Here is an 11,054-nt window from a genome sequence, read left to right as displayed (position 1 = left end):
AAAAAAAAAAAAAAAAAAAAGCAAAGAGAAATACTCATTTAGTAGCTTCTGGTTTTGGAAATCCCCGGTTTGGTCCTGAGTGAATTGGTCAAAACGATGACCTTGGAAATCCGATGGGAATGTCATTTGACATGGAGCAGGGCTAGGTTTTTTTCYCTCTGTCGAGTGAGCGCAGAGCAAAACGTCGACAAGCAGAAATGTCTGATGGGGTTGACACCCTGACATGGCTTTGGTTGATCTGGGGAGACTCTGAGTCCTGCACATCTACAGGCTCAGCAACTAAACATGAAGAAGTAGGATGGGTTTGAAGTCRCCTATTTTTACATCACAAAGAGTGCAAGGCAGAAACGCGTGGCATTTCCCCATGCCAGGCTGACAGCGTGTCCCAAAAACTGAGGAAAGCTCAGACTGCTCCACCAGCACCAGAGACTGAGGCATCCCTACCCTAGTCCTGACGTGGACCACGAGAGAAGGCAAAAAATCTCATAAATGACTCCGAATCCTGACAAAAAGTTCTGCTTTTCCATTTGAAACATCATCCCAATTCACTTCTGCCAGGAACGGCCAGAATATAAGGTTAAGATTGATGTTACAGGTGGGAGCACAGTTAAACTTCGCTGAAAGGAGTTCTTGGGTCAGATAGGTGCAGAAATGGTTAACCGGGCTTCCCAGGTCCTGGGGAGACACCGTTCCCCCAGGGAGGACCATCGCAGGCTTCTCCACAGGTCACCTCGCTGCCCTCTCCCTGCCTTCGCCTCTGAAGCCTCCACRCCTGGAGGAGCTCCTGGACCCCAATTTCCTTCTTTGGTCAACCCAACAGCCCTTCAGACCCGGGCGGCCTTTGCGTTATGGTCTGTAACGGCAGCTGGAGGGCATCAGAGTTTCCCATGGATTTACACAGCATCCAAGGCTCTGGTTTCCAGCATAAAAGAAGGATCCTGCCAGGGGGCAAATAGTTCTCCCAAGCCTCCTACCTGCCGAAGGGATCCTGCACAGCAGTGTGGTTTCACTTTGTCTTCAGAGGGAGGAGAAGAAAAGGCAGTCTTAATCAAGTTAGCGCTCTCAGTGCTGAGTCTTCACAGAGACAAGGTGCAGGTTGTATTTCTCTCAATTTCTCTAAAAAAAATGTTTTCTGCGAGCGAAGGCACAGAAAGTAAAAATTACCCATGTTTTCTGCTTGTCATGATTTTCCACTGAGCTGGCACTTTCATCCTGTCCTGGAGCGGAAGGTCCGCAGAGGACCACGCAGCCTGCAGGGAGGTTTGTTTGCCCAGTGCATAGCGGGGCTGGGGCGTAGAGGAGGCACAAAAGCAGCACATTAAACCCAACAGCCAAACACCTGCAAAACATTTTGCAGATAAAAAGCGGCTTGTCTGAGTGCTTTGTGAGAATATTTCCATTTTAGCAGAACTTCTCAAGATACTGAAAAAGCTAACCCCAAGCCGTGTGCTTTGAAGCAAACAGAGAAAGAAAATCCAGCAGATAATTTTTTGGCTCGGAAAGGTTTCTTGGAAAAATGTTCTGGCAAAATAGAGCTCACTTTTGGACCAGCTCCACTCACAGAAACAGACCTTCAGGACTTGTCTAAAGGTGAAGAGTCAGCAGGTGTGTAAGTAGGTTATTAATGGATTTGTATCAAAGCTGTTGCCGAAGGAAGAAGATAAACATGAAGGGAAGCTGGACATCAGTCACTATTAGGGAAAAAAGGTCAAGTCCTACAAACGGGTATCCTAAGTTTGCTATCCAAATAGACCCCGTTAATTCAAATAAGTGTTTGCTAAAGGTTTCCAAGCCTTTGCAGGGTGAAGGCCTATTATTTTTAATAGCATAGAGAAACTATAATCACTGAAACAGTTATGACTGCAAACAAGCAAAGGTCTGAGCCGGAGCGTGGCTTGGGAACAGCAAGGGTCCTCCAAGAAGCCCCCAAGTTTGTCAGCTTATTCATGCTTGCAGATTGTCCTGCTTTTTTTTTTCAGAGTGAAAAATCTCCCATTTTCTTAGAAGGAAGGATAGAAGGCCAGGAGCAAGCTAAAATTGGGAGGAAATTCCAATGACTTTTTTTCACTGAACGATTTCTGGGTATTTGTTCAGTTCCTAAGGGGAGATTCCAAAAAAAACCCATCCAAACCAAACGACCAAACGTAGTTGATTAACACAAAGAATTTACGTTATGCATGTATCCTAGAGGATATTGCCCTGGTGTCTGACTCCTGGCTTTAGGACATTTCCTAACCAAATGATCTAGTATGTTTTCTTGCTGGATTCAAATCCCACTGACTACAGCGGTTTTGGAAGCAGGCCTTTAAAGCAGTCAGGGCTCGATTTTAACGGATGAGGCCCATCTTCAGCTGAGGATTCAGCTGCGCACGTTGCTGCAAAATAATACACGTGTCAGCACATTCACCCCAGCTACATTTCATACCTTGTATTTCTGCACAGAAGGGTGGGCAAAGAAAGACGAGGGAAAGAACGTGTCATCTACACATTGCCCCACCAGACCCTGCTAATGCTCTGAATAGCAATCCTGAGCAGCATTTGGCAATAAGAGGACAAAGCAAGTGTGGTTTTTTCCCCTCTTTTTTGTATATATGTGTCAATTCACATTTTTATTTGACTCCTGAGTTCCCAGGAAGGCAGAGGCTTGGCTGCATACTTTAGAGAGATAAGGGTGAGAAGGAGTCCGTATAATCTTGTGCTGACCTCAGCAACAGTGTCTCACTTATACCTTCTCTTTAAAGGATATATGCATGTTGCAATTTGCTGTCTAGTCTGCCCCTTACCTCCTCCACTCCAACTCTGTCTTCCTTAAGAGCAGGAGCCATTAGGGAGCAGGAGATAAGTGCTTAATGAATTACAAGAGCACATAGCTTCTTCGCAAGAAGTGTCTCTCGGCACAGCTAACCTCCACGCTCCTGCCAGATGCCAAGTCTCTCCCCCGCGCAGACCGCCCTCAGAGCGAGCCCTGAATTATCTGAGGATTTCAGAGACTTCCCACCACGGCACCAGGCCTGAAGGCAAGGAAGCTGCAACCTCTCCACCTCTGAAATGCGAGGGCAACTTCTCTCCCTTGTTTGCAAGGAGAAGGGATGAAGTCCGGAAAAAGCCTGGAGTGGAAAGCAACCTCTGCACAAGTTAAAGCAACGCGTGCAGCAAGGCACTCCTTTGCCATAAGGCCTCCTGATGAGTTGTGGGCGTTGTCTTTCCCTCCCAGCCCCCATCTGACTTCCGAAAAATCACTTGCACTGTGTCGCCTCCTTCAAACTCCATCTCTAGCTGCGATGTGACTACGGAAATCTGCAGGGAAAGGGACCCGCAGGCAGAGCAGTGATGTTTCCCACCTGCCCGGGTTGCCTTCATACCCTCCAGCTCTGCTGCAGAGAGCCAGTGAGACCCCTATAGCCCCCCAGAGAAAAGGGGCTCCGTCGCAGAGCTTCAGGGCTGCGAGGAGGGGCCAGGATCATTAGTGCCCCGAGCAGAGAAAGCCATTGGCCTCTATTTCTTAAGTCACAGCGACAGCAGAGGAAGTCTGGCAGGGCCATGATGTGGGATGGAGATTGCTCTCCAGGGTAACTCCAAAAGGCAATAAAAAAGACAATAAGGAGAAAGATAATAAAACTCTCCAGCTTTTATTTTCTCCCTGCTATGTCAGACTTTTCAGGAAGGCCTAATGTTTGCCTACAGATTTACTATCCCCCAGACGCAGGGTGCAAAGGGACAGTTGACGTTACTTGGCAGTGCCTGCGAAAGGCTGCGCTGCAATGACCCGTTCGCTTTAACTCTCCGAGGAATCAGCGCTAGGCTCCAGCAGCGCCTGGGGAGGCTGCAAATGGAAACTCCCCTGGCGGCCAGGACCAGCCCATGCAGTTTTATCACAGAGCCAATTAAAAATAGGCCGCTCAATAAAAAAGAGGTTAGCAGCATCATTTCCCTGGAGAGCCGTAAAAGCAGCTCAGCCTCACACAGGACCTTAAATCAGCGGTTATTCCAACTAGAGGTTTTTTCCTGCCTGTGACAAACACCAGCCTGTTCTGCTGGAACGGGGAGGGCCCTGGACAGACCATGTCGCATCCTCAGGGCATCCACGTGCCTCATCACCAAACATCCTTGGGATGACCAAAGCAGATCCTGGCTTTTCCAGTGGCCCAAAGCACTTCCAGTTGTTCCCCTCGGCCTCAGGGCCATACCAGATCCTCAGTTCTCGAAGAACCCACAGTCCAGATCCCAGCTATGTCCTATGAGCTCACGCTGAGCATATATAAAAAGCCTAAACCCCAGGGTAGCACGCAGTAGTCTCACTGACACTTGTTGATGACCAATCTATGATTGCTSCTTAGATGTCTCAACTGTTCCTGCAGGGACCCCTTTAGGCAGGATAATTAGGCCGGATCTCCAGGGCTGCTGGAGCAGTGGCTGCTCCGTACGCCTTGCGGTGAAGCCTCAGTCTCACTCGTGTCACCAGCAGTTTTGCATTTACAGAGCACCAAACCTGCCGGGAAGAAGGGATGAGCAAATCACTGCCGACAAAGTATCCTTAAACGCACCGTGTCACCCTAACAGCTGGCGCGGAGGTGACAGCCCTGTCAAGGCACTGCGATAACAATAACTCCGGCAGCTYTTCTGTCAGCGTGTTGAATTAATATCGCTTGAAACAGCCTCAGCTATTGCATCTTCTGGCAGCATCCATGACAGTTGGTGTAATTTATTGTTCCTATTGCATGCTCGTTTGTATTCCCAAGCAGCCTTGGGGAATAATTTCTCAATGAGTGGACAGCTGCYGGGGGAGCGGAAAAGAGCAGGGCGACTGAGAAAGTGGAGAGGACACGGGGATTTCTCTGGGAACTCTGGGCAAGGTGAGTGCCACCAGGACCCACGGCAAYGCAGAACCTGCTGGAGGAGCCCAGGGACCCTAAGGAAACAGGGCAGCAGTTTCAGCTGTGGCATCCACTCAGCTGCTTGAAGCTTGGCTTCCTTAGCAAGGCCACCCGGATTCACGGGGCAGCAGGGKCCAGCACACAGAAACACCAAATCAGGGCAGGAGCTAGACTGGATGAGACCACAAAGACCAACGTTGTGCTTCTAACAAAGCAGATGCTGAAGGACAGGACAAGGTCCCTACCCCAAACACAGTCTTATCCTTCAACTATTTTCAACCCAAGGACTTGCTGGAGCAAACCAGGTTTCCACAAACCAGTGACCCTCCGTGCGATTGCCTCCCAGGGACCCCCGTGTCCCCTGGGCACGCGTGAACCCTCGCAGCCAGGCTGCCGTGGGCCAGGCACCCCGGTCGGTCCTCCAGCGCTTTCAAGAACAACCACCTCCTTCTGCTTGTTTTGACCTTGTCTCCTGCGAGCTTCATCTGATGTCCCAGTCCTTGCACTGGAAGAGATGAGGTCTCCAGGCAGCTCATGGTTTTGTAGGTCTCTATACTCAGGCCTTTTCCAGGCAGAGGAACAGGGGGTCCTGGACTTTGCCCTGCTCCTGGCCTTGGGAAGCACAAACAGGAGGCTGGAGCCAAGGAGGCAGAGTGCGATAGGGGCGTACAGCCCTGCCAGGAGCCAAAAAAATCAACATCGCCACCAGACCAGACCAGCCATGAACACAAGCTCTGTTACTTCTGCAAACATGACACTTCATGGCTGTTACCTCCCCRTGTTGCCAGCCCACATGAAAGTAATATAAAATTCTGTGTTTTCGTAAATGCCAAGTCCTAGCATCAGGGCAGCACACAAGAATCTCAACTTCGTAGGCTTCGCGCTGGAGAACGTGAACCCCAGTGGCTCAGAAACCACAAAGCAAAGACTTGGGCAGCTCTGGGAGCTGGGAAACCGAGGAAGCGTGGATCCACGTGGCCTCGAGCCTCACAGACAGGTTCTCCGGTGGCTAAGAGGATCCAAAGCCTTTCCCATGCTGGGCTGTTGGTACTTCTCTTTGCCCCGCTCCCTGCGGAGGAAGTAACGYCCAGGCACCTATTCTCAAAAAAATCCTGCCTCCAAAAATCTCCATCTTTCTGTCACACTCCACTGAAATGTCCTCATGGGACCTTTGTTTCTTTTAGCCTAAAAAAGCCACTTTAGTATTTTTCCTCTTTTTTTTGTTAATTATCATGTGCCTAGTGAAAAAAAAAAAAGTAGTATCTATGTTTTAAGCTTCATCCTGCTGAGGCACAGCACCCCGCGGAGCTCCAAGCCACCCAAGCTCGGAGACCCCAGGCACCGGCACAGCCGGGCCAGGACCAGGATGAGCCCAGTCTTCCCACCAGCCTGGTAAAGCAGCGCTTGCTCCCTACAGAGCAAAACCCCCTTCTGATGGGAGTTCCTGAGATTTGTTTTCACTCTGGAGTTGGTACTTCACCTTCTTCTCTCGGAAGGAGAATGCCTAAACATTTCTTTTTATATATATATATATATTTTATATATATATATGTATATATATATACATACACACACACATTTGGAGCCCTTGGAATGTTTTGTTCCAGGCCTGTAGAAATGTTGTGCTAGTATCAGAGGGCCTCTGTTATTAAAGCACATGAACATCAATATGAAACGAGCAGGCTCAAGYGGGTCCCTTTCATATTCCTCACTTGACGTTTTTCAACGAAACCAAGGCATTTCCTGCAACGGATTTGATTTCGGCAAAGCTATTTSCAACGGAAAGCTGCTCTGGCTGACTAGCTCCGGCGAGATGGATTAGAGAATTGGGTGGATCGCTGCCAATATCACGAATGCCGAGGGAAACGAGGAATACGGACTGCCAGAGCTCAGCATCGCCGCCTGCTCCAGAGGGATCTCCCCGAACGGCCACGAAGCGATCRTCTGACCTCGCTCAAGACAGAGAGAGGAATCCCTATTTTTTTTTTTTTTTTTTTAACTCTTTTTTTGTTGCTGTCCACGCGCTCCAGAAACGCTGCCGGGAAGGATGCTGTGCCAGCCACAGGACCAGCGAACACGAGGCGATCGGTACGAGAGCCCCAGAAGCGTCAGGTTTCTCCGCCCGCGCAGGACGCCGCCGTGCTCCGGGTGGAAATCCCTCCCTGCGAGCTGGGAAAACACGTCCGTCTCGGCCAGCGGACGGGAGCCAAAAGGCTGCCGCTGGGGTGTGGCGAAGGGGAGACGTATTTACATGCTATTGCTCAGCAGGTCACAGAAACAGGATGCTGATAACATCCTGCAAGCTTCCTGCGCGAACCGGCGGCGGCGGGAGCAGGGGGGGAAATAAATAAATAAATAAATAAAAAGAAAAATAGAGAAACGCTGACCCCACGGCACACGATGCCATTGTGGCGAGACGGGAGCTCAGAGACACCCAGAGCCGCGTCACGCTCTCGCCGCCGCTGCAAATCCAGGTGAGGCCGAAGCAAGGAGCATCACTGCGCGCAGCCGGAGGAGGCAGGGGAAGGACCCGGCCGAAACGCAGCCGGTTCTGACAAGAGACGTGTCGGATTTCTGCAGCGCCGTCGGGCTCCCAGGGACGAGCAGGAAGAGGGAATTTGTCCGCGGAGAACGCCGCGGGGATTTTTTTTCCCCCTCTCCTTCCGAAAGGGAGCACAGAGGCGCGCTCAGAAAGCGGAACAAAACCTGCCTGCAAAGCCAGAGACCGGGACACGGCAGGAGAAAAGAAAAAAAAAAAAGAAAGAATTGTCTGGGTTCAATCAAAACGTTTCCCTTCCATAAAATCACCACATTATGAATTCGCTCAGATCACGACACTCGGTTTGGTTGTAAAAAACTGATCTTTTGGTGTAAGCACAACTCAACCACCAAGGAAAAGGGCCCGCGAGTCCCGGACACCCYGCCAAATTCTGGAGAAGTGAAAAACGGCCACACATGTACATTATATATATGTATATGCATATGCTATATGGGGGTATGTATGTGTGTGTGCATGCATGTGTATATATATTTCTTCTAATAATGAAACCACACTTTGGCCCAGGTCCAGGAGGTCTTCCCGGCCCCCCACACGCCTTGGACCGGGCACCTGCAGCAGCAAAGCGGTGCACAAAGCCAGCTCTGTCGGGTATTTTTTTTTTCTCCCCCCTTTTTCTCCCCTCCCCAAAATTCTTCCGCGGAAGCTAGACCTGCCCCGGAGCGAGTCGACCTTGCGCTCGGCTGCTGGGAAGAGGTTTTTTCTCCGTGGGTAGCTGGGGCATTTACCTTGGCAGCGGCTCTCGGGCAGGGCTGGCGCGTCGGCTCCGCAAAGCGACGCCCGCACAAGCAGGTAGCGGGGAGGCAGCTCCCGGCWGTTCACCCTGTTTCGCTTTCAGGTCATCGTTCCCGCAGCGAGAACAGGGAAGCGGAGCCCCGGGGCCTGGAGACGCTCACGGGGCCGCGAGCGGAGCGGGAGCGACGGCAACGGGGCCGCGAGCATCCCGCGAGCATCCCGCGAGCCAGGTCCCTTCCGCGATGCTCCGACGCTGCCAGCGCCGCAGCTCCCGCTGCAAATCTAGTCCGGAAGGATTCGCTTCAAGGTGAACACAAAGCTGAGCGAAGGCTTTCGCCGTATCTACGCCAGGGTTGGTGCGCTTCTGGTCGCTGGCTGCTGGCCACAGGTATTCGGCGAGGACTTTTTGTTGCAGGTTTTGTTTGCTCTTTGAGGGCAGATGCTCCGAGGCGCTGCCCGCACCGAGCGCTGGGAGCATCCAGCAGCAGGAGACCAGGGGGAGAGCAGGCAGGGACTGCACTTCTTGCATTGGTGAGTGTTTCTTATTGAGGAAACTGGATTTAATAAAAATAAATGGCTTTGGCAGCCTGAACGYTCCCCGCTTGCTGCTTCAATGCCAGAGGAGGTGACATAAACAGTAATTTCATCTTCCTCCATCCCCCTCCGCATCTACCCAGACTAAATGCAGCCAGGGAAGAAAAATCTCATAGCTGCGAAATGAGCTCAGATCAAAAAKCTGGTTTCCTTCTGATTTGGCCAAGAGGAAAAATCCAGGAGAACAGAAAGGTCTCAGGAGTGGAAACCGGGATCTGCCTCCCCCTCGTTGGGAAAGGGGAAAGAAGCGGCTCCTCCGAGACAGGAGCCAACGCTGCCGTGCCGGGGGCCCCGCTGCCGGCGTCTGCGCCGGGCGCCCGCGGGAAGCCGCCGGGACACGCCGGCGAACGGGCATCTCGCGGGGACGGGGACGGCCGAGCCCTCCGCGGCTGCCCCCGGAGAGGAGCCCCTTACGGGCGCTGCCGCCCTGGGGTACACCAAATTCTCACTCCGCACAGGATCAGAGCACGGGAATCTCCGGTGTGCTCTGAAAATAGCTCCAAAGAAAGGGCTTTTTCGGATCCTTGCGGATACGGTCGTTCGAGACGAAACAGGAGCGGGGTGGCCAGGCGCCGCGACGCCCCGTGCACCGGGACGCACCGCGCGCACGCGGCCCRGGGAGGAGCAGGACCAAGCGCAGCAGGAACCGAGCTGTAGCCACGAAACGAGGTGGAATAAAAGGGGAAGGAGCTCGTCGCTGCTGGCCCGTTTCCTTCCCCACTTGAGCCCGTATCCTCTTTCCCTTGCCCCAAATTCAAGAAACAAAACCAAAAAGCGATCGTAAGCRCCGCCAGGGCTGGGCAGAGCCGGGGAAGGCCCTTTCCTGCGGAGCCCTCCGGGCCCCGCGGGACCTGGGGAGGTTCAGCAGCCCTGCAGCGCTTGGAGATCACCGAGGGACRCGAGCAGGCAGAAGCAAAACGGCTGCGAAGGAAGGGGTTGCCTGCCTTGCACCCAGAAAGTCCCCGGGAAGAGCCGCTTGCACCCGCTCTCTGCCAGGCCCGGCAGCGGAGCGAAGCAGCTCAGTTCACGTGGGATTAAAATAAGTGTCTAAAACACACACCAAAAAAGCCCAAAACACCAAATTCATGCACAGCRCTGCAGCGCCTCGTGCACCGAAGGCATCAGGTCTCTGCAGCAAAACTCGGCGAGGAGCTGAACGTCAGGCCCAGGAACGCGACTGTCACCGAAAGGGGAAACGGATGGGGCTGCCGGCCCGATTCCCATCTCTCCAAACCAATTAACGCCTTTGAGCCGCGGCCAGCCGCCCGCCGAAAAGTGAACTTTGTGCTGAACTCCATTCCCCGCGCCAGAGGGAGCTTGTCAGCCCTGCCTCGCCTTCCCGCCGCAGCCAGCGCCTTTATCTGCCTCCCGAGCTTTCCTGTTTACGTTTCCCCTTAGATTACTGCAATTAACGCAGGAACAGCGGGCAGCGTTTGGGAACGCGCTGGCTACCGCTCGGCCGAGGAGGGCTCGGGGCTCCGGCGCCCGCTCGCGCCTTCGCCCGCGCACGGCCAGCGCCGCCTGGCCCCGGCCCTGGGAACCCAGGGCATCCTCCGAGAAAGCCGCTCGGGGGCTCGGCTGAGGYGCCGTTTCCCAGGGGGAAATAAGGAAACCGGCCCAAAACGCAGCCGACCTGGCATTTCAATGCGCCCGGCGGGGCCCGGTGGTTGCAGTTTTGGACGCGCAGCCCGAGCCAGCCCCAGGMGCGCAGCTAACCCCGGACGCAGGGGAGCAGCCCGGGGCCCGGCGCTGCGCGAGCGTTGCAAACAGCGGCTCCCCGCCTCCGAGCATCGCCCGCTCCAGTTAATCCTTTAGGAGATGCAGCAAAGTGTTAATATCCTGGAGAGAAGAAGAAAGTGAAACCTCCCACCCCCCCCAGCTTTCCCTGTCCCCCTCATTTCCTCCTCGGAGGAGACCCTCCRCGCCAGCCCCGTGCCGCCGCCGCGGATGCCGATAGCGGCCGATGCCGTTCGCTCTGGAGCAGACGGGCAATAGCCGAGGGGAAACCGGAGTCGTAAAACCTCGCCGTYGCTGGGACCTGGAGGCGAGCGGCGTGCAGATCGCTATCAGAATCAAAGCTCCCCCCGCTGATGTATCGCCTCTGCTGTGTGTCAGGGGCCCTTTGGTGGAAACGGGCCCCTTGCTGTTATATGGCACCTACGGCAACTGCAGATGCCGCCTTGCCAGACCYCTCGGGTCCGGGGAGGTTGAAGATGGGTCACAGGGAGCCTCGGAGCTGCGGCACATCTGTGCTCGCCTGCATCCGCACGGAGGGAGCGGCCGGATAGGTGCCA

This window comes from Rhea americana, unplaced genomic scaffold (assembly GCF_003343005.1).
Source record: "Rhea americana isolate MKP2758 unplaced genomic scaffold, rheAme1 scaffold_441, whole genome shotgun sequence".
NCBI lineage: Eukaryota > Metazoa > Chordata > Aves > Rheiformes > Rheidae > Rhea > Rhea americana.
The sequence above is the reverse complement of the archived record's forward strand: the minus strand, read 5'-3'. Positions refer to the sequence as shown.